Source organism: Chiloscyllium punctatum, chromosome 41, assembly GCF_047496795.1.
Source record: "Chiloscyllium punctatum isolate Juve2018m chromosome 41, sChiPun1.3, whole genome shotgun sequence".
Taxonomy (NCBI): Eukaryota; Metazoa; Chordata; class Chondrichthyes; order Orectolobiformes; family Hemiscylliidae; genus Chiloscyllium; species Chiloscyllium punctatum.
In genome coordinates this window covers 49,722,443-49,746,979 of record NC_092779.1, presented here as the reverse complement: position 1 = coordinate 49,746,979, position 24,537 = coordinate 49,722,443, and the positions used below count along the sequence as shown (strand labels likewise).

Below are 24,537 nucleotides of genomic sequence, written 5' to 3'. Positions count from 1 at the left end.
TTTGAAATGATGTCTTAAAAATGGAGAAAGCAGTGTAGGGATGGAGTGTGCTTAAAAAAGAGAATTCTAAAGTTTAGAGTCTAAGTAGCGATAGGCAAAATTGCCGATGTTGCAATTGATAAAAATCTTGCTTTATGCAAGAACACAGATTTGGAGGAGCACAGAAATCTTGGAAGTTTGAATACAGAACTGGCTCAAAGGTAGAAGACACAGGGTGGTGGTGTAGGGTTGTTTTTCAGACTGGAGGCTTGAGACCAGTGGAGTGTCACAAGGATCGGTGCTGGGTCCTCTACTTTTCATCATTTATATAAATGATTTGGATGTGAGCAGAAGAGGTACAGTTAGTAAGTTTGCAGATGACACCAAAATTGGAGGTGTACTGGACAGCAAAGAAGTTTATCTCAGATTATAACGGGATCTTGATCAGATGGGCCAATGGGCTGAGAAGTGGCAGGTGGAGTTTAATTTAGATAAATGTGAGGTGCTGCATTTTGGGAAAGCAAATCTTAGAAGGAGTTATACACTTAATGGTAAGGTCCTAGGGAGTGTTGCTGAACAAAGAGACTTTGGAGTGCAGGTTCATAGCTCCTTGAAAGTGGAGTCACAGTCAGATAGGATAGTGAAGATGGTGTTTGATATGATTTCTTTTATTAGTCAGAGTATTGAGTATAGGAGTTGGGAGGTCATGTTGCGGCTGTACAGGATATTGGTTAGGCCACTGTTGGAACATTGCGCGCAATTCTGGTCTCCTTCCTATCGGAAAGATGTTGTGAAACTTGAAAGGGTTCAGAAAACATTTACAAGGATGCTGCCAGGGTTGGAGGATTTGAGCTATAGGGAGAGTCTGAATAGGTTGGGGCTGTTTCCCCTGGAGCATCGGAGGCTGAGGGGTTATAGAGGTTTAGAAAATCATGAGGGACATGGATAGGATAAATAGACAAAGTCTTTTCCCTGGGGTGCAGGAGTCCAGAACTAGGGGACATAGGTTTAGGGTGAGAGGGAAAAGATATAAAAGCAACCTAAGGGACAACGTTTTCACATAGAGGGTGATACGTGTATGGAATGAGCTGCCAGAGGAAGTGGTGGAGGCTGGTACAACTGCAACATTTAAGAGGCATTTGGATGGGTATATGAATAGGAAGGGTTTGGAGGGAAATGGGCCAGGTGCTGACAGGTGGGACTAGATTGGGTTGGGATATCTGATCGGCATGGACAGGTTGGACCGAAGGGTCTGTTTCCAAGCAGTACATCTCTATGACTCTATGACTGTAGTTGGTTACAGGGAGGGAGGGCCAAGTCATGAAGGAACTTTTAAAGATAAGAATTTAAAATCAATGCAAGGCAAGCCCAGTCAATATAGGTCAAGGAGCACAAGGCTGATAATTGAAAGGGATTTGATGAGAATTTGTATACAGGCAAGAGAGCATTCGATCAGTTCAAGTTTACAGACAATTCAGCAGCAGCACCTATACTGAGGTAGGAGAGATTACCAATGTTGCAATGCTGGAAGTAAATAGTCTTGACACTATAATTATCTTCAATAGAGAAGAAACAGCAAGAGTTCTTGATTATGTCACAGAAGATAAGAATCAGAATCACCAGTCATTTCACTTCCCTCTCTATCATAATTATAAAGCTTACTCACTAACCAACACAACTAAAGAATCATGGCGGAAAATTGTTCCCAGAGAACTAATGATGCATACATTCAGGAGAGGAAAAAAACTGAAAAATATTATGACTTTTTAAAAGCTCTACATGCTCCCTTACCATCTCTTGGTCGGTGAAGATTTAAAACATACACTGAGAATGCTGGAGAAACTCAGCAACTATGGCAACATCTTTGGAGAGAGCAACAGAAATAATGTCAAGTCTGGTATGACTCTTCTTCAGAGTAGTTTCTGAAGTAGGGTCACTGGACTTTAAAGTTAACTCTGTTTTCCTCTTCCCAACTTATGCCAGATCTGCTGAGTTTCTCCATCGTTGTGTTTGTTGCACAACTTTCAAGCATCTGCAGTATGTTGCTTTGAAATGAGGATCACGACAATTAATTTTACACTGCGTATTTAACTAGGAGAAAGTGAGGACTGCAGGTGCTGGAGATCAGAGCTGAAAAACGTGTTGCTGGAAAAGCGCAGCAGGTCAGGTAGCATCCAAGGAGCAGGAGAATTGACGTTTCGGGCATAATTCCTGAAGGGCTTATGCCCGAAAAATCGATTCTCCTGCTCCTTGGATGCACTCAGTATTTAACGTCAATTAATCTTTAGTGGTTTCTGTTCTGCTTAAGGAATTTGCCTACAGACACTTGTATAGTGTTAATGAAGTTGGAATGCAGAGCAGCAAATTGATTGAAATTCAAGGAGTTAACCACCAAACCAATCAAGTTTCACAATGAAAGGGTGTGTTGCAATGCAATCTCTTCTCTGATCATCAGTTGAAGGATTCACTTGCCACTAGCTTTTCTCAACATTTTGTTCAGAATTTTCATGTTTGAGTTTTCTACCTATGGTTCACAAAAAGTTATTTACTATTCATTCGCTATCAGTCCATTTTCAATCAAGCTACTGCTTGAGGTTGGGTATACTAACCACATCACTTCAGGGTCAGGATGGAACCATCAGTCCACCAGCCATTCCTAGCTTAAATGTCCTAGGTCAGAGTCATTATGTATTTATAGCAGGCCTCCCAGAAGGACTTCCATAAGCAAGGTGAACACCCTTCACCATCTAAGACATTATGGATAATAATGCTGCAGGACTGCCATTGTGGCACTACAAAACTTAGCAACTGGAAAATAAGACAGGAAGATGTAATTTACTAAAAGCTTCAGCCAATAAGCAAATTCATGGGAGATGGAGCTTCTACTGGCCACAATCAGGGCCAAATTTGTCCTTAGGGTCAATCACCAATCTTCAGCAGGTTGTCTCTGTAAACAGCACAAACAGAGGCATCTGGATCCCAGCCCTGCAGGCCCAACATCATTTACAGGAGGTGGTGGTGGAGTGTCCAGGGACAGGGTTATTGGGAGAGGGAAGTTAGGTCAGTGAGGTAGGAGTTGGCCACAATGCCAGTTTTGTCCCTTTTCTGTTGCACTTTTTCACAATTTCAAATGTCTTACACCTGAGAATAATAGGAAAACATGCTGTATGATCTCATCTGCAAATACAATTAATTTGCCTATGTTCCTTTGATATTTATTTCTTCAGTTACTTCAATGTATTTTTCCTTTGTTACTTACGTTCTATCCTTTTGAAACTTTCAATTCTCCAATCAGTGCAAGGGGAGCAACAACAGCAATAGAAAACTAGAAAAAAAAACTCAAGTATATTAACATATTTCACCTCAGTAGCTAAAGATAACAAAACATATTCGTAAAAGGAAAGGCGCAAAAGAAAAAAAACACAACATGGAATTAAATCCCCATGGCCTCCTAACAATCTTCAATGGGTGAGGCTCTGGCAGGAACATGGCTTAGCAAATATTTACTTATACAGGTGTGCCCTCCAGTAATTGGACATATCTCAGTAACTTGAGCTTACAATAACCTTTGTAATTGATTCTAAACAAAAGTTTTTTTTTAGAGGAGATGGCCAGCAATTATTTTTATATGTTGTTCTGCAGTTATGTTACTGAATGAAATATGGTACAAAGGTCTGGAGTTGTATTCTCCCCAACTGTACAATTGGTCAATAAATCCATTAGTCATCTGGAAAAATGACAAAGTATATAGGTAGGCATAAAATACTAAATTGATCTTTCTAACGTCAAGAAATGGAAATTTCCACCCTACCAAATTTGGCTTGTACGTTATTTCAGTCCTTCACGCAGAGTGGTTGTCTCGTAATGCCTCAAGGATGGTCAATATTACATTGGTTAGAACTCGGCTAGTGTACTGTGTACAGTTCTGATCACCACAACATAGGATGGCTGTGAATGAAGGCAGAAAAGTACATCCTATTCACATGCAAGTACCTTTAGCATGTTGTTCTGGTAGAACATGCACTTTGTTATAGCCAATTGGCTATAATGTAGTTGACGAATTGCATTAGCTGTTTGGATAATGCAAACTTTCTACCGAACGGGTATAGCAATTTTCTATCACCATCTTGTACAGCGCAATTTTCTATAGCAGTTTTCTATAATGCAGGGTGGTAGAGGAATGCAACTATCATGTTATCGCAGAATGACCTGTAGCTGACGATTAAGATGGATTGAAGTGGCAACGTTTCATTCAAACATGGCTGATTCATGGATATAAGAATGGAAATGGATTTTTATGAGATGTGGTTTCCTGATAGATTTTGTATCAAATAATGGACCTCCCTTTGTGAAAGAGGATTTCAGGATTTCACTAGGGAGACTAGTATCCAATCGGATGACAAGTTCTCATCCCATCCTCAGTCATATGGAAAAATAGAGCGAACAGTCAAGCTTGGTGAATTCACTGACACTTGAGAATCTAGACTGGGAATTCACTCCATTTACAGAGCACTACAAGAATTATGGATACTTGCTAGTGTTAATAGGGCTGAGGTTAAAAAACTGGTGTACCAGTTTCAGAACACAAAACCAAAGCTATATCGAGCCAAACATAGACTCTAATGACCACAAGAAGATAAAACAACAACAAGAGAGATGCCTCTGCAAAAAGCAGAAGGTGCTATAATTTCAGGCACAGATCAAAAACTACTGACATTTAAGTCGGAAACTGAAAGTCTGCTGAAGAAGCAGGAAGTCAAAAGCTACGCTCATCAGAAAAACCAACCAAAGAGATCTTATATTATCAGAACATCCGAAGGGATGCTCAGGAGGATCAAAAAGATATTGATTTAGCTCGACCTAAGACGTGATATTGAGTATGATTATGACAAGAAGTGGGACAGTCTTGCCTTTAATGCATCACATAGTGGACAGAGAGGTACAACACCAGCACCTTACTGTTGAACTGAAGAAACTTTGCTCAGGTCATCTAGTCTAATTTCCCTGAACTGTGAGATTCAGACTCTGAGTGGGTAAAGGGAGATGGTGATCACGTTGATAGCAGCAATAATGGTATTAATGATGCTAATGATTGCAAAATTGAATTAAATAGCAGTATAAACTACTGGAATAATGAAGATCAAGTAGAAAAAAAAACTGTGGGGGAACTTAGATAACGAGATTTATATCAATCATGATTAAATTAACTGATGACATGACTCAGACAGAAAGACACCAGTCTAGAATGAGCATGTGAAGTGAGGTTTCTTAAATGCAACACGAGCATGCTGAATTTGATAACCTACCATCCAAAGGTGTAGATAAGAGTGTTGCAGTATATTAAGATTGAACAGCCTTCTGTAGAGACATGGAGCAAGCAACCTTAGAGACAGTGCATGTGCAGACATCCACAACCTTAGATTCTCAAGATCAGTATCTCAATATACAAATAGTATGCATGTGACATTAAACATGAATTCCTTCAATTTATTTTCTAGAGCCACATATGTATACTAACCCTACTTGGGCAAAATAGACCATGCAATTATTAATACCGACCTACCTTTCTGTCGAGTTAAATTTACTCTTTGGTACATCCTGTTAGAAGACTCATGTACATGAAGGGCAGATGAGAAAAAGGTTAGGTTTGGTTATGATTCTGCCAGAGTGATGTGCTCACTAACTCTTATTGCTTGGCTTTATACAATAAGGAGGGCGACTAAGGTAGTGTTTGGAGGCCTGCCATGAAAATAATCCTAATGCTACTGTGTAGATTTAAAAAAATTAAAGCAGAGAAATTCCAGGTAGGCGACAATGGATTTATGTACCCATTTGATTTGCTTTTCTTATCTATGGCTGATCCACTGTACCAATTTTCCACCCCTGCAGATATGGAATTCCAAACCCAGTACAAGTAGTTTTCCTATAACGCACATTTATTAAACGCGATTAGATTGTAATGCGATCGGTGAATTGTGGATACAGCGATCACCTGTTGTGCAATTCCATCCTGGGCACTAGCTGAAGAGCAAATCCCAGTCTCAGGATCCTCTGCGTGCAAAATGCAAATTCAGTGTGTTCAGCTAAAACAGTAAAGCAATCAGCTCTGCAAGCTTTGAAACTTAGCTTGAAACTGGGAATCGTAGTCTAAATTTAGAAGGAACTGTATTCCAAACTGGGAATTGTAGTCTATATTTAGAAGGAACTGCATTCCAAACTGGGTGAGAATCTTGAGGAGTACTGGACTTCCGCGTGGCATCATGTGGTCAGTCAGCTCATGCACTTTCTGATGAAGACCTTCATGAAAAGGTACAGTGCTCTAGTCAGCGATTTTAGTGTTAAATTTACATATTATTTCATTAAAATATATGCTTTAAAGATTTACTTAGGCTGTGCTATTGTTTGTGTTAGGCTAACTAGTATTTTCGTTTTGATTTTTAGTGGTTCACCCCTAACCCGGCTTTTCCCATAGACCCCATTATTTATATTGGGCAATTTTCTAAAACACTATGTCACATGGGAACACAACTACCACGTTATAGGAGAACTACCTGTAATAGTGCTCTTTTAAGCATCAAAGCTGCTCTATCTGACCAAAGAGGAAAATCAGGAGAAAATTGCATGCCTAAGCCAAATTCCATTATTTTAAAATGATGCTTCAAATCCACCTTGGTAATTTGTCACCATGAGCTTCACAAGACAAAATCTATTCTCCAGTTAGCCTCCCTACTCCCCAGCAGTAATATTTCTCTTTCAAATGGCTCATGCTGCTCTTTCAAACAATAAAAGGTGGGCCCTTGTGGACAGTTTAGTGTCCCTGCCTTGAGGCCAGCCTGGATTCAAGTCCCACCTGCCACAGATGTGCCATAACTTATCCAAATATAAAATATTACAACATTTCTTGAAAATTCTCTGAAGTGAATTCAGTCTTAAAATGAGAAGAACATTTTTAGCTCAATTTTAATTTCTTTCATAATTGGTTCAATGTCCTAAGTGCCTATAAATATGGTTTGATTTACAGATTATAACCACTGAAAAATGCAAGAAAACGAACAGTTGGCCCTCTCCAAAAGCTCTGGGGTTCTGAGGATGCATTCAGTCACTGGAGGGCACTCCTGTACAGGTAAATATTTGTGAAGCTGAATCCATGCCACAGCCTCACCCATCAAAATTCAAGTCAGGAAGTCACAAGCGTGCAGCTTAGGATTCTCAAAATAATGAACAGAGAATTGTGGACTGTGCAAGTACGATTTCTCAACATACACTCAAATAGTTAAGACTTACGCTATTGTACAATTGGAAAACGACATTTTTCAAACTCACCACATTTGAGTGAGGGTGTAAACAACTAGTAGGAAGGGCAAGAATTAAAGCTACATTTACATGGTGGAGAAGTTTGCTGAGGATTTAAACTCATTGAAAAGTTGCATGCTAGAAGAGAAAAGTCCCATAATTTTATTGCAGCATCTGGAAATTAGCTGGGAGAGAATTTTAGCTCTAGCTCTGCACAGAAGGAACAGGGTAAGCAAACAATTCAAGTGGAGCAATTCCATTTCCATCATGGCAAGTGAGCTGTTACATCATTCCTAAATTTGCAAATGACAGAAACATAGGAAAATAATATGCAAATAACACAGCCTAACCAAATCCCTTTACAGACTCCATAATCGAGCGGGAGAAAGTGAGGACTACAGATGCTGGAAAAAGGGACGAAAGGTTTGGCACTGGAAAAGCACAGCAGGTCAGACAGCATCCGAGGAGCAGGAGACTCAACGTTTTGGACATAAGCTTTTCATCAGGAATGTGGAGAGGCAAGTGGGCTGAGAGATAAATAGGAGGGTGGGGGGAGTAGTTAGGAAGGCAAACGTGGATGCAGCTGGAGGATACTACTGATAGGTCACTGGGAGGGTGGAGCGGATAGGTAGGAAGGAAGATGGACAAGTGGGACAGGTTAAGAGAGTGGTGCCAAGTTGGAGGGTTGGATCTGAGATGGGGTTGCGGGTGGGGATATTTGGAAACTGGTGAAATCAACATTGATCCCGTGTGGTTGAAGGGTTCCAAGACTGAAGATGAGATGTCCTTCCTCCAGGCGTCGGGTGACTTTGATTTGACAGTGGAGGAGGCCCAGGATTTGCATCTCCTTGGGGAAGTGGGAAGGGGAATTGATGTTGTCAGCCACAAAGTGGTGGGATGGTTTGGTGCGTGTGTCCCAGACATGTTCCCTGAAAAGCTCCACAAGTTGGCATCCTATCTCCCTGGTTTGGGTGTGCGTGAAAATATCTGCTGGATGTGAAAAAAATCCTTTGGGGTCTTGGACGGAGGTGAGGATGCAGGTTTTATACCTCCTGCAGCAGTAAGGGAAGGTGTTGGGTGTGGAGGGTGGGGTCGTGGACCTAACGAGGAAGTCACAGAGGTAATGGTCTCTCTGGAATGCGTATAGGGGTGGGGAGGCAAATATATTTTTGGTGGTGGAGCCCTGGGCCTCCTCCACCATCAAATCAAAGCCACCTGACAACTGGAGGAAGAACGCCTCATCATCCAGCTCGGGACTTTTCAACCACATGGCATCAACATTGACTTCACCAGTTTCCAAATCTCCCATCACCCCCACCTCATCCCAGATCCAACTCTCCAATTTGGCACCACCCTATTGACTTGTCCATCTTCCTTCCCACCTTATCCACTTCGCCCTACCCACCGACCAACCTATCACTACTATCCCCATCTGCATCCACCTATCGCCTTCCCAGCCACCTTGCCCCCCACCCCAACTCCCCTACGTATCTCTCTGCCCCCTCCTCCCAACATATTCCTGCTGAAGGGCTCATGGCTGAAACTTTGACTCTCCTGCTCCTCAGATGCTGCCTGACCTGCTGTACTTTTACAGTGCCAAACGTTCCATGTCTCATCTCCAGTATCTGCAGTCGTCACTTTTTCCCCACTCGCTTTTTGTGACGGTAGTGTTTTTTTTAGAAAACTAGAAAAAAAGTCAAATACATCAAATCCAAGAAGGCATGTGATATCAGGAAGCGCCTGGCAGGACACCTGTAAACTTAATGCTGGCACATTTATGTTGCTAAATGTAGGGGAAAAAAAAAAGACCGAAAGGTCATCAAAGCCAAAAAGTATTGTTAGTTCGTAGAGTTGCTAAATTGAACAGAGCCTGCTCAGAAGTCTTCAAATTATTCAAATGGAGAAAGTTTAGATCATCAAAATTGTGACAGGTTCATACCAGCATACTCAGAAAGGTATCAGAAAACTGCTTCCACAGTCCAAAAAAAAATTGTGAAGAATCAGTTTAGTAATACTTAAAGAGTTGAGAAAGGAATGATATTTCTCTGGAATTGAGTATCCATAAAAGGATAGAGTTCAGAAACCGGGTAAAACTTTGTTTTGCTATTTGTATTAAGCAATTTCGAATTCAACAGTTGCACAATTTCCCCCACCTCCCCCGGCCACGTGTGTAATAAACATATGTCAGTTGTTAAGAATATCTGCAGCCTCGTCTGAATATCTTTCAGTGACTAAGCATCATGGTAACCAAGTGCAACAATTAACCATATGATCGATCAAGCTGGGTATCATTCTGCAACCTGGCTTGTCCAGTATTACCATCAGCTGGGACCATACCAAGTAATGCAGGTCAGCAGCCAGGTGAAGGGCAAAGAGGACCTTAAATAAATAAATGACCTATATTTGTTCCTGATGAAGGGCTTTTGCCCGAAACTTCGATTTTCCTGCTCCTCGGATGCTACCTGACCTGTTGTGCTTTTCCAGCACCACACTCTAAATCTATTTTTGTTTGAGGTCAGGAGCAGAGGTGCTCCCCTGAACTTCACAAGCAAAGGCTGTCCATGCCCAGGTCTCAATCTCTCTTCCCTGCTATAAGACCCCTAAGAAAATACTTTCACATTTTCTCTCAAAACCCCTGGACAACAGAGAGTAAAACAACCAACCTCTCTGTTCCCTTTGCTGGGGCCTCCCTGTCTGTCCCACTAACCTGAAACCTGGGACTCTATCAATCTGTGACATTGGCCACACCTCGGTGGTCATCATGGTGGGTACTGGGGAGGTGCCAGCCTCTGGTTGATCAGAACCTCTCTAAAGCAGTACATGCCATCACATCAGGCTTTTCAGGACGAAATTCTATTCACAGCAGTTGAAAAGCCCAATGGCAGACAAGCAAGTATCTGAGAATTTGATCTCAATGCGCTTCCAGCAAATGCCCTAAAATGTGGAGTCGGCACTATGTTCCTTGGCTCCCCGCTGTGTCGATTAAGTTCTGCCCAACTTCAAATAAATAGTGACTGGAAATATTCTGAAAATGTGACAAGAAATGTGGGTGTGTATGTAGCAATGCAAAGTAAAGATTACAGCTATACCAAAGCAAACGCTTAGGAAGCAAGGTCAGTTTTGTTTCCCAGTTGTGAGGAAACAAATTTGTGCATGTTAAAGGCACGTCTGAATTTCTGGAACCAATCTGTTCATCAAATTTTGGTATAATTAACACACAAATGAGAAGATCTTAAAAGATATTATCTTAGCACAAAAGGCATTGCAATCATGAAATGGTGAACAGCAGAGAAAGCTGGAACATTACTAAGAGTACAGCAGAAAAGCACATTGGTCTTGTTTTAGGTCTGGTGACTATGAACTGGATCAGCAGCCAGAATAATAAGTTGGAGGGAGTTGCTCTAATATTTACATAGAGAGTTTTCTGCTTGCATGCAGGTTGTGTGAAAGGGGTGGGGTGGGGTGGAGAGAAGAGTGAGAAAAAAAAAGGGGACGAAAAAAGGAAAGAATAGAGAGGAAGGGGGGGGGGGGGGGGGGGAGTTTGAGACAAATAAAAAGACAAAAAATAAAGAGAGAGGGGGTATTTATATTGTCAAGATGGAGACCAGACCATGAGTAACTGCTCGTGTTTGAAAGCTAATAAATTAGTTTTTTTTAAAGAGATTGGCGTGCACCAGATGATCAAAGCCTTGAACACATTCACTGAACGAATCAGGTTTTACCCTCTTGAACTAAGAGGTTTAGCATTGCAAGTAGTATTTATTGATTCAGAATTTTGAAATCCAATAATAAATCCCATTTTTCAAGTCACATTGAGGTAAACTATTTGATTACTATATTAAAGTGATGATAGTTGGAATCTGACTGACAGTTAAAAATCAGTCATGCCACCTTTCTTGTTGACATATCCAGCAGTGCAAATGTTTATTTGCCAATTATAGATACTTTTTAAAAATCAACCTGTTCAGACAGGTTATGACACACCTTTAGAGTTGGTAGAATTTGAACACAGAGTCCTGGCTCAAAGACACAGACACTACCACTACACCACAACAGCTCTGTGGGTGCCAATTATATTGAAAAATCCATTATCCTTATTTAAATACCTATCCAGCCAAAAAGGTATAAAAATATCCTTAATTCCAGGCTTTTGCTGCTTATGTTTGGTAACCCTGCAATTCAATCATCAAATTTTGGTTACTGGAATCTACCTTAGATCCCAATTCCATGTCTATTTCGAACACTTTTTTTTAGTGAAGTAAAGGACAAAACTTAGATATCGGACTTAAATCAAAATAACACACATAGCACTCCTGCAGTCATATTACAGTCATAGAGATATACAGCACAGAAACAGACTCTTTGGTCCAAATCGTCCATGCCAACCAGAGATCCTAAATAAATCTAGTCCCATTTGCCAGCATTTGGCCCAGATCCCTCTAAATCCTTCTCATTCATATACTCATCCAGATGCCTTTTAATGGCTGTAATTACACCAGCCTCCACCCCTTCCTCTGCCAGCTCATTCCATACACACGTGAAAAGGTTGCCCCTTAGGTTCCTTTTAAATCTTTCCCCCCTCACCTTATACCTATGCCCTTTAGTTTTAGGCTCTCCTATCTTGGGAAAAGACCTTGGCTATTCACCCTATCCATGCCCCTCATGAGTTATAAACCTCTATAAGATCACCCCTCAGCCTCCAACGCTCGAGGGAAAATAGCCTCAACCTATTCAGCCTCTCCCTATAGTTAGTAGTGCTTGAAGATTTAGTTATGCCATGTGAAAAGTGCTTTACGCCAGTGTTTGTATGTGACACTACAATGAAAGTCAGACAGTCCATTTGGGATGGAAATTTACTTACATCTGGGTAGTAACCATTTCTGGGTCCAGTTTCCAAGTTCAACCCATCTGTCCAATCATTCTAGAGGAGGCCAATTCCCAGGCCTATTAACTGGCTGCCTCCAGGAGCCCTATTTAATTAAAGGAAGGGAGGAGGGCCAATAGGCTGACCATTTGGCAGCCCCACGAGAGGACCTAGAGGTTGCTTCAAGATGGATTGATTGCCCAAATACTTCTGAACACAGAAGGAAACACACAATGGCCTATTGCTACAGTTGTGTAATTCTGGTAACCATAGCTCTGGGAATGGGTTGGGGGAGGAAATGGAAGACAGCCTGATCGCTTGCCTGTTTTGTCATCAGAAGACCAGCCCCAGTCAGCTGACAGCTTTGCCCTCACCACTGATGGATGGGCCCAGGATCCAGCAGTAACACCAAATTTGCCCCCAAGTAGGCAATTAATTGCAGATAATTAACCATCCACCAGTACTGGACAGGTAGCTATTGCCGATCTCAGCCCTTCTGCAGTAATTTTACTCAGCAGTGCCCTTGGATCAAAAACCTGCAGCACAACTCAAAAGGTGTCTGTGACCCTCTGCTTCAAATCTGCCTCCATACAATTTGATCAGTGCAGTTAATGAAAGAAAACATCCTTATTCTCCATAACCACCTGATGAAGGAGCAGCGCTCCGAAAGCTAGTGCTTCCAAATAAACCTGTTGGATTATAACCAGGTGTGGTGTGATTTGTAACTCAGCTAACTTGGTAAGGTACCATACACAACAAATAGCCAGATAATCCGATTTAGTAATGTTTGAGGGATAAATAATGGCATGGACTCCAGTACAATCTCCCCTGTTCTTCTTCAAAATAAAGCCAGAGGATTTAAATGTCACCTGGAGAGAACAGAGTTCGGGGATAAACATTTCATCTGAAAGACGGATTTCTTTTGCTTCACATCATAAACGAAATGGCCCGATGTTGACTGGAACATCGGGATTGATTCCATTTTGGTTTGAAATGTAACTTCTATTCCCACTGAGCGGATTTAAAAAGGTAGCAGCTGTCAACTCTGATGAAAGGTGTAATGGTTCACTTGACCTACTGAGCAGCAATAAAAAAAACCTTTTAATAACTCTCATCATGGATTTACTTGAATGGATTTAACCATGTGCTTTCAAGCAGAAGGAAGAGAATGTTAGCAAGGATTGTGCGATGAATGGTTACAGATGCAACAAAACAGCTGTCACCAAGAACCTTTTTCCAAATTTAATTTTGTGTTTCACATTTCTTTGGTTCTCGGGCCAGCACAGTGGCTCATTGGTTAGCACTGCTGCCTTGCAGCGCCAGGGACCCCAGTTTGATTCCAGCCTCGAGCAACTATCTGTGTGGAGTTTGAACATTCTCCCTCTGTCTACGTTTGTTTGCTCCGGTTTCCTCCCACAGTCCAAAAGATGTGCAGGTCAGGTGGATTGGCCATGCTAAATTGTCCATAGTGTTAGGTGCATTAGTCAGAGGGAAATTGGTCTGGGTGGGTTACTCTTCGGAGGGTCGGTGTGGACTCGTTGGGCCGAAGGGTCTGTTTCCACACTGTAGGGGAATCTAATCTAAATAACGGCTGTTAATTGAAAGATAAAAATAACATTTTTCCATCTGCACGGAGGGTTATTAATTTATGGGAGTCTGACAGTGTCGGAATCAAATTCACACCAGTTTTCAACAGCCACATGAATAAATGTTTGAAAAATAAAAATAAATTGAATTAGATAGAAGTACAACTCAAGTATTGGCTTCCAGCCTACATCTCTAAAATTCTATGAACATAATTAGCGTAAAGCATTTGGTACATGTTTATATAAAGTGCTGAGATTAAGATGTCGAAAGGTACATTTTGGAGAAAGTCAGCAGTATTGGTGTATGTTAGCAGTGAATTACACTACTAAACAACATTCAAAACTAACAGTACAAACATGGAAAGGGAATTTTATACATTAAATTGTACAAAATCAAACTAATTAAGACAAAAATTTGGACAGGATGTTGGGTTTATCACATGACGACAAACATGCCACAGAATGATAATGCCAGTCTTGGATAATTGCCTCTGACCATAGTACACAAGCTTTCATAAGACTGTAAAATTGGAGAATTAGCCAAAGTTCAGTTGGGTTTTACGATACAAAAAAAACCCCCCGAAAATCGATATTTCCAGTAAGGACTTAAAATAAAGGTTTGCAGCATTAGAAAAGTTGCTTTCTTCAGTGAGAACCAATAATCATGGAGACAGATAATTAAACATGGGTTATGTCTGTCACCATTTTGTCATTTTACACATCTTCAGCAAAGTATCACCTACATCTAGGGCGGCACGGTGGTCAGTGGTTAGCACTGCTGCCTCATAGCACCAGGGTCTCAGGTTCAATTTCAACCTCTGGCAACTGTCTGTATGGAGTTTGCACATTCTCCCCGTGTCTGTGTGGATTTCCTATGGCTGTTCTGGTTTCCTCCCACAGTCCAAAGATGTGCAAGTCAGGTGAATTAGCTGTGCTAAATTGCCCATAGTGTTAGGTGCATTAGTCAGAGGGAAATGGGTCTGGGTGGGTTACTCTTTCGAGAGTCGGTGTGGACTTGTTGGGCTGAAGGGCCTGTTTCCACACTGTAAGGAATCTAATCTAATCCTGCTCCAATGACCATTACTGATTCCAACTTGTTTAATTAATTCATGGGATGCAAACAACCACTTACAAAGCCAGCACTGGCTGTTCATCCCCAATGCCTTTGAAAGATGATAGTGAGTCAACTTCTTGAACTGCTACAATTCATGGACGGTAGATATACCCACAGAGGAAGAGAATTACAGGGTTTTAACTTAGAGACTGTGAAGAAATGGCAAAATTGTACCCAGTCAGGACAGCATGTGGTGGCGTTCCCAAAAGTCTCCTGTGCTTCTAGTGGTCAAAGGTCACACATTTAGATGGTTCAGTCAATGGAGGATTCGTGAGTTCCTACAGTGAATCTTGTAGATACCACAGATTGCTGCCTGTGTATCAGTGGTGGATATTGTGTTAATAAAGAGAGAGTTTTGTCCTGGAAGGTGAATGAAGCTTTGAATATTATTACTTCTGCACTCTTCCAGACTAGTGCAGGGAATTCCATCACACTCGTGACTTGTGATTTTAGGAAGCAGACCTGCTTTGGGAAGTTAGGAGGAGACTTACTTCTGAAGACCCATCTGGTCTGAGCAGCTCTCAGACTGCTGGAGATAATGTTGGTCCAGTCAACTTTCCAATCAATGGTCACAATGAAGGTATTGATGGTGGGAGATTCAGCAATGATTATTATATTAACTATCATGCAGAGATTCCCTCTTACTGCAGGTACCCTTCTCTGGCATGTGTGGGGGCAAAAGTTACTTGCCATTTTTCAGCCCAAGACTTGGTGTTGTCCAGGCAGGGGGATGTAATGCACACAGTCCGGGACTTCAGTATTTGAGGCAGCAAGACTAGCATGAAACACTGCAGACATTAGCAAACATTCAAACTTCTATCTTTATGATAGAGGGAAGGTTGTCAATCAAGATAGTTGGGCCGACATTATCCTGAGGAATTCCTGCAGTGAAATTCCATTCTTCACTGCATTCCAATATCTTTGTCTGCATCATCAAATCCATCCAAGAGCACTCTGTGATATTGGAGCCTGTCTGATCAGGACTGGGTAGAGAGGGTAGAAGAGAACTTTGCTGGAGTTTACCGGCGAAGTAAAGGAGGATAGGCAAGTTATAATATACCAGAAATGGGCAGGTTCAGCACATTAGCTCCAAATTTCTTACATTTCAAGTATGTTTGAGTCACCTCACCCCTCACTAATATTGCAACTTACAGATTCATGCCCCACTCATTACAGTCATCTCTTGCAATATCTCTTACTGCAATCTAATCTGTTTGATGATTTTCAATTCCTCAAGCCCAGAAGTGGTCAAGCATTCAATCATGTTGTCACATACTTTACAAATTCGTGTCCAAATCCCTTCATCTTGTTACATTTCTCCCCTTCAGAGTCATAGAGATGTACAGCATGGAAACAGACCCTTCGGTCCAACCTGTCTATGCCGACCAGATATCCCAACCCAATCTAGTCCCACCTGTCAGCACCCGGCCTATATCCCTCCAAACCCTTCCTATTCATATACCCATCCAGATGCCTTTTAAATTTTGCAATTGTACTAACCTCCACCACATCCTCTGGCAGCTTATTCCATAGATGTACCACCCTCTGCATGAAAAAGTTGCCCCTTAGGTCCCTTTTGTATCTTCCCCTCTCACCCTAAACCTATGCCCTCTACTTCCAGACTCCCCCACCATAGGGAAAAAAACCTTGTCTATTCATCCTATCCATGTCCCTCATGATTTTATAAACCTCTATAAGGTCACCCCTCAGCCTTCGACTCTCCAGGGAAAACAGCCCTAGCCTTTTCAGCCTCTCCCTGTAGCTCAAATCCTCCAATCCTGGCAACATCCTTGTAAATCTTTTCTGAACCCTTTCAAGTTTCCCAACATCCTTCCAATAGAAAGGAGACCAGAATTGCATGCAATATTCCAACAATGGCCTAACCAATGTCCTGTACAGCCGCAACATGACCCCCCAACTCCTGTACTCAATACTCTGACCAATAAAGGAAAGCATACCAAACATCTCCTTCACTATTCTATCTACCTGTGACTCCACTTTCAAGGAGCTATGAACCTGCACTCCAAGATCTCTTTGTTCAGCAACACTCACTAAGACACTACATTAAGTCCTGGTCTGATTTGCTTTTCCAAAATCCATCACCTCGCATTTATCTAAATGAAACTCCATCTGCCACTCTTCAGCCCATTGGCCCACCTGATCAAGATCCTGTTGTAATCTGAGGTAACCTTCTTCGCTATCAAATACAGCTCCAATTTTGATATCACCTGCAAACTTACTAACTGTACCTCTTACGCTCACATCCAAATCATTTATATAAATGACCAAACGTAGTAGACCCAGCACCGATCCTTGTGGTTTCTTTGAAACAAAACACATAATTCTCAGCACTGTACTGCGCCACCTCCGTCCCTACACCTGCTCCACCCAACTCTTAACATGAAATGCCTGGAGATATTTTGCTAAGCTGGTTGTTGCTCAAGTGATACATTGCAGCAATACCTGTGATTTAATACTTTTGTTGTTTAATGAAAAAGTCAAGTAATTCTCACTTTAGGTAGTCATTGTTTGCAATTGTCAAATTTTCAAAGACTGCTCAGTGCTGATAATCTCTTGTAGAAGTAGCCAAGTTTAAAACTAATGCAAATTTTTTCAGAGGAAACTCATTTCATTACTGAGCTGAATCAGAAAGCTATAGACACTTGGACACAAAATTTGAGTTAACTCTCCAGTGCATAATAAAGAGTGCTGTAAAATCAAAGACCTGCAGAAGATGGCTATCGAGGCCACAGTGTTTGTATCGCCTTCAATCGGTTTAATTAGTTTAAAATTATTCTCCTCTCTCCGCCCCCACCCCCCCCCCACGCCATACCCTTAATGTATCAACTTATTTAGATACATTAAATACATATCTAATGCCCATTTGAACCTGTCTCCATCACACTTTCAGACAGTGCATTACAGACATCAACTACTTATTGTGGAAAAAGGCTCTCTCACATCTCACATTTACTTATTTTGCAAGAGATGCTGCTTTTAGAATGAGGAATTAATCAAAGCCCCCCAGATGTGCTTTCCAAGGCAGGTGTGAAAAGTCCCGTCATAGTCTCTTCAGTGTCCAGGCCAATATTAACATGCAAGGACCACTTTGCTATCTGAGAGGCTTTACTGTGCAACCTACATTACAAAACTGACAAAATTTTGAAATACTTAATTGGCTGCAAATAGTTTTGAGGCATTATGAAAAGATAATATGTATACAAATCTAAATCAATAAGGACTCATCCCTTGTGAGTGGTGGAGTGGTAGTGACCTTACTTCTGGGTCAGAACACACGTGTCCAAGACTCAACATCCCTAAAAGTGTGCTTTAATAGCTTGATTTAAAAAGTCTGTAAACATGAATCTTCTTTTCTTTTACCTTTGAAAATCCTGTTAAGGCTCGACCATTAGTGATCCAAACTGATGTTGCCTTTACCACAACCTTCCAAAAATGTTGTTTGCCAGCTTGCAATAATCCTTTCATCATGACATGCTGTATCCATTTTATAGGTTAATGCAAATCACATCTCAAGGCATTTGGTTTTAAGCCGCAGTCATTAAATAAAAATAACTCACAGGGACCTCATTTAAACAACTTCATTGGCAACTATTTCTCTTAGTAACGTAACTACACTTGTAGTTATTTGGCAAAGGGTTGCTTTAAAATATTAAATTTTTGAGATCACAATGTTGTTGGCATTGAGACTTGTCACCAGAAAATGGCTGTTTATGTTCCCATGTTGTCAATAATAGAATAAAAGAGGAACGTGGATGAACATTTGAAGACAAGAATACTACACAGTGATGGGAATACAGCCACAAGTATGTGGGCTGGGGTTGGATTTATTCTGGTTACAGTGGTGCTGAAGAAGGGCTCCTGCCCAAAACATCGATTTTCCTGCTCCTGGGATGCTACCTGACCTGCTGTGTTTTTCCAACACCACTTTAATCTTGACTCTGATCTCCAGCATCTGCAGTCCTCACTTTCGTTTTGGATTTATTCTGGTGTTACTCAACAAAGTGTCAACACGGGCAGAAAGGTCAGATGGCCTCCCTCTGTATTTTAAACCTAATTAGAAGGTTATAAATAACTGCAGAGTAAATCGTTCAGGATTAGCATTGTTCTGGCATTGATAGGGTCCTAGAATTTTTACAGCATGGAAAGAAACCCTTTAGCCATTGTGAGCACATCGATCTAGTCCAATCTCATTTTCCAGCACTTGGGCAGTAGCTTTGTGTGTTACGGCATCTAAGTAGTTCTTAAAATGTCTCAAGAGTTCCCACCTCCACCAACCTTTCAGGCAGTAATTCAAATCCCCACTAGGCCTCATGCCCATTGTGTTGAAACTGTCTCTCCTGATTAACGATGCCCCAATGGTAAAACATTTCTCCCTAACTCTGTGTAAAATTAAAATAAAAAGGATTAAAAAACATCCAGGGTTGCGCTGTTTAGAGTACAATGCAACTGGTGTTACAAACAAGGCAGATGAACTGAGGGCACAAATATACACAGACAGCACGACGTCTTTACTATAACAAAAATTGGTTAAAGGAGGAAAAAACTGGCAGCTTATAACATGCAGAATTCACAGACAGGATAGAGTGAGTGACAAAACAGGAAGGGATTAGCATTATTGGTTAAAAAAATCAATTACAGTTGTGAAAACAGATGATATACTAAATGAGTTAACAAATGAGGTTTTATGGGTTGAACGTAGGAATAAAAAAGATGCAGTCACACTACTAGGAGTATACTACAGACCCCCAAATAGGAAAAGGAAGATAGAAGCTCACATATGTAAGTAAATCTCTGCCTACAGAAATAAGAGAAGGAGACTTTAACTATCCCAATATCAACTGGGTTTCAAACAAAGGGTGAAAAATTCATCTCCCGTGCCTTGGAATTTTTTTTTAAACAATATGTGACAAGCCCAAAGAGAGGAGTTGCAATTCTGGATTTAGTTTTGGGAAATGAAGATGGGCAAGTGGGTGAAGTGATAGTGGATGACCAAATTGAGAATTGTGATACACTTTGGTTAGATTTAGTATAATTATGGAAAATAATAGATAAATCAGGAATAAAATGTTTTAGACTGGGTAAAGACAAATTTTACAAAACTGAAGTGATTTAGCAATCTTGTCAAGTTCACCCCAACCAAAGGATAAATTAATGGTAAACCACTGGGAGGCACTAAAACATGAGAACCTTAGGACACAAAACTGTCATGTTCTCTCCAAAAATAAGGTACTTCCAAATCTAGACTTTGATGGCTTCTAGAAAAATATACAGGGAAGATTAAATAAAAAAGAAAGCTTGTGATAGTCACAAAAAAAATCAGCTTAAAAAGAAATAAAGGAAATCAAAGACACGGCATGAAAAAAAATATTAGCAAGATAAAGGAAAATCCAAAAGATGTTTCACTAGTATGTAAAGAGCAAAAGTGTTTTCAAGGAAAGTGGGACCTATCAGAGATGAAGAAGGGAACTTGTATGGAAATGCAGCGGTTATGGGAAGATTTCAAATGAATTTTTCATCTCCATATTCACAAAGGAACGGGATGATATGATACAGTAAACCGAGAGGTGCAGTGTGAAATATTGGACAAAAATAATCAGGAAAGGAAGTGTTAGAGAAGTTGGAATTCTTGGAAGTGGATTGTTTCCTCAGATGCTGAAGGAGGTCAGGGAGGAAATAGCAGATGTTCTGAGGATTATTATCCAATCTTCACTAGATTTAGGCAAGGTGCCAGAGGATTGGAGGAACGCAAATATGGTTCAGTTGTTTAAAAAGGATACAAAGAAAATGTGGGTAAATTGTTAGAATCAATAGCGGGAAATCAGATAAACTGTCACTTAGTCAGGGACTAGTCAGGGATAGTCAGCATAGCTTTATTAGGGGAAGGTCATGCCTTATTATTGCAGGTTACAATGGGATCTTAAATCAGATGGGCTAATGGGCTGAGGAGTGATAGATGGAGTTTAATTTAGATGGAATTTAATTTAGATAAATATGAGGTGATGCATTTTGGGAAAGCAAATCTTAGCAGGACTTATACACTTAATGGTAAGGTCCCAGGGAGTGTTGCTGAACAAAGAGACCTTGGAGTGCAGGTTCATAGCTTCTTGAAAGTAGTCACAGGTAGATAAGATAGTGAAGGCGGCGTTTGGTATGCATTCCTTTATTGGTCAGTCCATTGAGTATACAGGTTGGGAAGTAATGTTGCAGCTGTACAGGACATTGGTTAGGCCATTTTTGGAATATTGCATACAATTCTGATCTCCTTCCTAAAGGGAATACGTTGTGAAACTTGAAAGGGTTCAGAAAAGATTTACAAGGATGTTGCCAGGGTTGGAGGATTTGAGCTATAAGGAGAGGCTGAACAGGCTGGGGCTGTTTTCCCTGGAGCGCCAGAGGCTGAGGGGTGACCTTATAGAGGTTTATAAAATCATGATGGGCATGGATAGGATAAACAGACAAGTGTGGGGGAGTCTTGAACTGGAGGGCATAGGCTCAGGGTGAGAGGGGAAAGATATAAAAGAGACCTAAAGGGCAACTTTTTCACGCAGAGGATGGTGCATGAATGGAATGAGCTGCCAGAGGAACTGCTGGAGGTTGGTACAATTACGGCATTTAAAAGGCATCTGAATGAGTATATGAATAGGAAGGGTGTAGAGGGATATGTGCCAAGTGCTGCAAATGGGACTAGATTAGGTTAGGATATCTGGTCGGCCTGGATGAGTTGGACCAAAGGGTCTGTTTCTAATGCTATGTATCTCTATGACTTTATAAATTTGAGGAAATGACAAGGAGGATTGACAAGTGCAGGGCATGTTGTCGACATGGATTTTAGTAAGGCATTTGACAAGGTCACACATGGCAGACCAGTCAAAAAAAGTAAAAGCCCATGGAATACAAGATAACGATCAAATTTGGACCAAAATTGGCTTAGTAACAGAAAACAACGAGTCATGGTCGATGGCTGCCCTTGTAAATGGAAAGCTGATTCAAATGATTTTCCACAGGGCTCGGTGTTGGAATCCCCATTGTTGTTTATATATTAACAATTTGGACTGAACATGTTGGACACAGTTAGGAAATTTGTAGATGACAAGAATTAGCCATGTAGAAGGTAATGTAGAGAAGAGGTGTAAGCTCCAAGATGATGGGTTGGTGGAGTGGGCAGGTGAGTGATAAGTGGAATTCAGTTCTGATATGTGTAAGGTAATGCATCGAGGGAAGTCAAACAGTTAAAGGGAATTCACAATAAACAGGAATATACTGAGAGGGATAGATGAAGTGAGAGATCTCAGCATGCTCGTTCACAGCTCCCAAAGACAGCAGTAGGTATAGGTAAGGTAATAAAGGCGGCAACTGGAATGCTTTTCTTCATTGGCAGAGGTACAGAATACAAAAATAGGGATACAATGATGAAACTGTACAAGACGGTGATGAGGCCACAGCTGTAATATTGTATGCAGTTTCGGTCAGCACACTACAGGAAGGACGCAATTGCCTTGGAGAGAGTGCAGGGATTTATTAGAATGTTGCCTGGGCTGGAGAACTGTAGCTGCAAGGAGAGATTGGAGATATGATTAGATTCCTTACAGTGTGGAAACAGGCCTTTCAGCCCAACAAGTGCACACCAACTCTCCGAAGAGCAACCCACTCATTCCCCTACATTTACCCATGACTAATCCACCAAACAGTATGGGCAATTTATCATGGCCAATTCACCTGACCTGCACATCTTTGGACTGTGGGAGGAAACCAGAGCATCCAGGAGGAAACCCACGCAGACACGGGGAGAATGTGCAAACTCCACACAGACAGTTGCCCGAGCTGGGAATCGAACCCGGGTCCCTGGCGCTGTGAGGCAGCAATGCTAACCACTGAGCCACCATACTCCCAAAGATTGGTGTTGTTTTCCTTGGAACAGAAAGGCTGCCCACTCCACCAACCCATCATCTTGGAGCTTACACCTCTTCTCTACATTACCCTCTACATGGCTAATTCTTGTCATCTACAAATTTCCTAACTGTGTCCAACATGTTCAGTCCAAATTGTTAATATATAAACAATGGGGATTCCAACACCGAGCCCTGTGGAAAATCATTTGAATCAGCTTTCCATTTACAAGGGCAGCCATCAATCAACAAATTTGATTGAATTTTCAAAAAAGATAACTTGGTGTATAGATGGGAGTGGTGCAGAAATATTGATGACATGGACTTCAGTAAGGTTTTTGATAAGTTCTTGCAAGGCAGCCTGCTTAAAAAGCTATCAGCCTATGGGGATTTGTGACTGGAAACCTTTGTCCACTGGCATAGCACAACACACCACCCTCTGCATGAAAAAGTTGCCCCGAGGTCCCTTTTATATCTTTCCCCTCTCACCCTAAACCTATGTCCTCTAGTTCTGGACTCCCCCAATTCAGGGATAAGATCTTGTCTAATTATCTTATCTATGCCCTACATGATTTTATAAACCTCTATAAAGGTCACCCCTCAGCCTCTGAAGCTCCAGGGAAAAGAGCCCCAGTTTTGAGGTTGACTGCTTAAAAGGAATCCTTCGAAATTCTGAGACTTTATCGCAGTTACAATTTAAAAAAAAACACAAAGATCTCAAGCCCTGAATTCCCTCACACGCTGCTTATAGGCCATCCAGCTCATATACCCTTCATAATCCTCTCTCTCTCATGACTCCTAATAACTTTCATGCCATCCCATGGTCCATTTCCTTATAGTCCCACGTCAATTTAGCACCAAATCATGTCTCCATCGAGCCTTTACCCTTCCTCTCTCCATGCCAATTCACCTATGTCCACCATGTAAAGACCTTAGCAACCAGGCTGAAATCAAATACAGACCACTATAAAAACTCATTAATAAAAGCCAATTCAACACATTTGAATCTCATCAAGTACAGAATTCCAGACCCAGAACCTGAAGCATTGCCCTCCTCCCTCAAAATAGTCTTACAAATAAACTGTGCTCGTGCCACTCAGTGCTACCTGAGCTCCAACTCAATGGATAAATCTTTATTGTTTGTGAAAATGAATAATTAAGTATCAGGACTGAATACATGCTTCAGTAAAAGATTCAACTTTTATGAGGTCACATCATCATTTTAACTTACTCCACAAGTCTCCCAAAAATAGTTCTTGTTAAACAGTCATTTGAAAAAAAAAGAACATTTGAATAGGTTTATGAAGTACTTGTTAATTTGCATTTAACAGTGACTACATTTGGTACATGCTAAAAAATAAAATCAAAGTTTAACCTTTTAAAGTTCATTTCTAAAATACACAATGCCTTAGATCTACTTTCAAATCAAAAAAGTGTACTTGATTACCTAAGCCCTGTACTTATACCATGTGACTAAGACAAACTGTGGCTCAACATTCTGGTCTCAATTGGGGTGAGTGGGTACATGTGGAATCTCATGTCATAGGTCATTCGTTGTGCCATTTTGCCTGCAGCATTCTGCTCCTCGGTCATTTTCCTCAAGGGAGGGTGGGTGGGTGGCATGGATGCCTTCCTGCAAACAATGGTAGCCAATTAAAAAAAACTTTAAAAGGCCTATTAAAGTCAGATTGTCAATATATGATAATGCAGCTGCTAAGGCATTTTTTTTAAAAATCAGGCAGTAGGCACTTTTAAAAAAAAATGGAGTGGCCTTCTCTCTTTCCTGAAAAGGAC

The 24,537-nt window shown here is 41.0% G+C and overlaps 1 protein-coding gene and 1 long non-coding RNA gene across 3 annotated transcripts in view; one reads left to right on the top strand and one right to left on the bottom strand.

Annotated features, from left to right (window-relative positions):
• The window catches only part of LOC140465061 (E3 ubiquitin-protein ligase RNF144B-like), an 80,697-nt gene that overhangs the window by 43,115 nt on the left and 13,045 nt on the right, over nucleotides 1-24,537 (bottom strand). Inside the window, exon 2 of one of the 2 annotated variants that reach the window (XM_072560906.1) lies at nucleotides 3,239-3,304. The exons of the other annotated variant lie outside the window; for it this stretch is intronic. The gene's annotated coding sequence lies outside the window, so the exon portion shown is untranslated. The remainder of the gene's footprint in view (nucleotides 1-3,238; nucleotides 3,305-24,537) is intronic. 2 annotated transcript variants of the gene reach the window in all.
• Nucleotides 6,220-7,708, top strand: LOC140465062 (uncharacterized). Its single transcript, XR_011955059.1, has 3 exons — nucleotides 6,220-6,288; nucleotides 7,001-7,102; nucleotides 7,638-7,708. It is a non-coding gene; the product is annotated as an uncharacterized lncRNA (long non-coding RNA).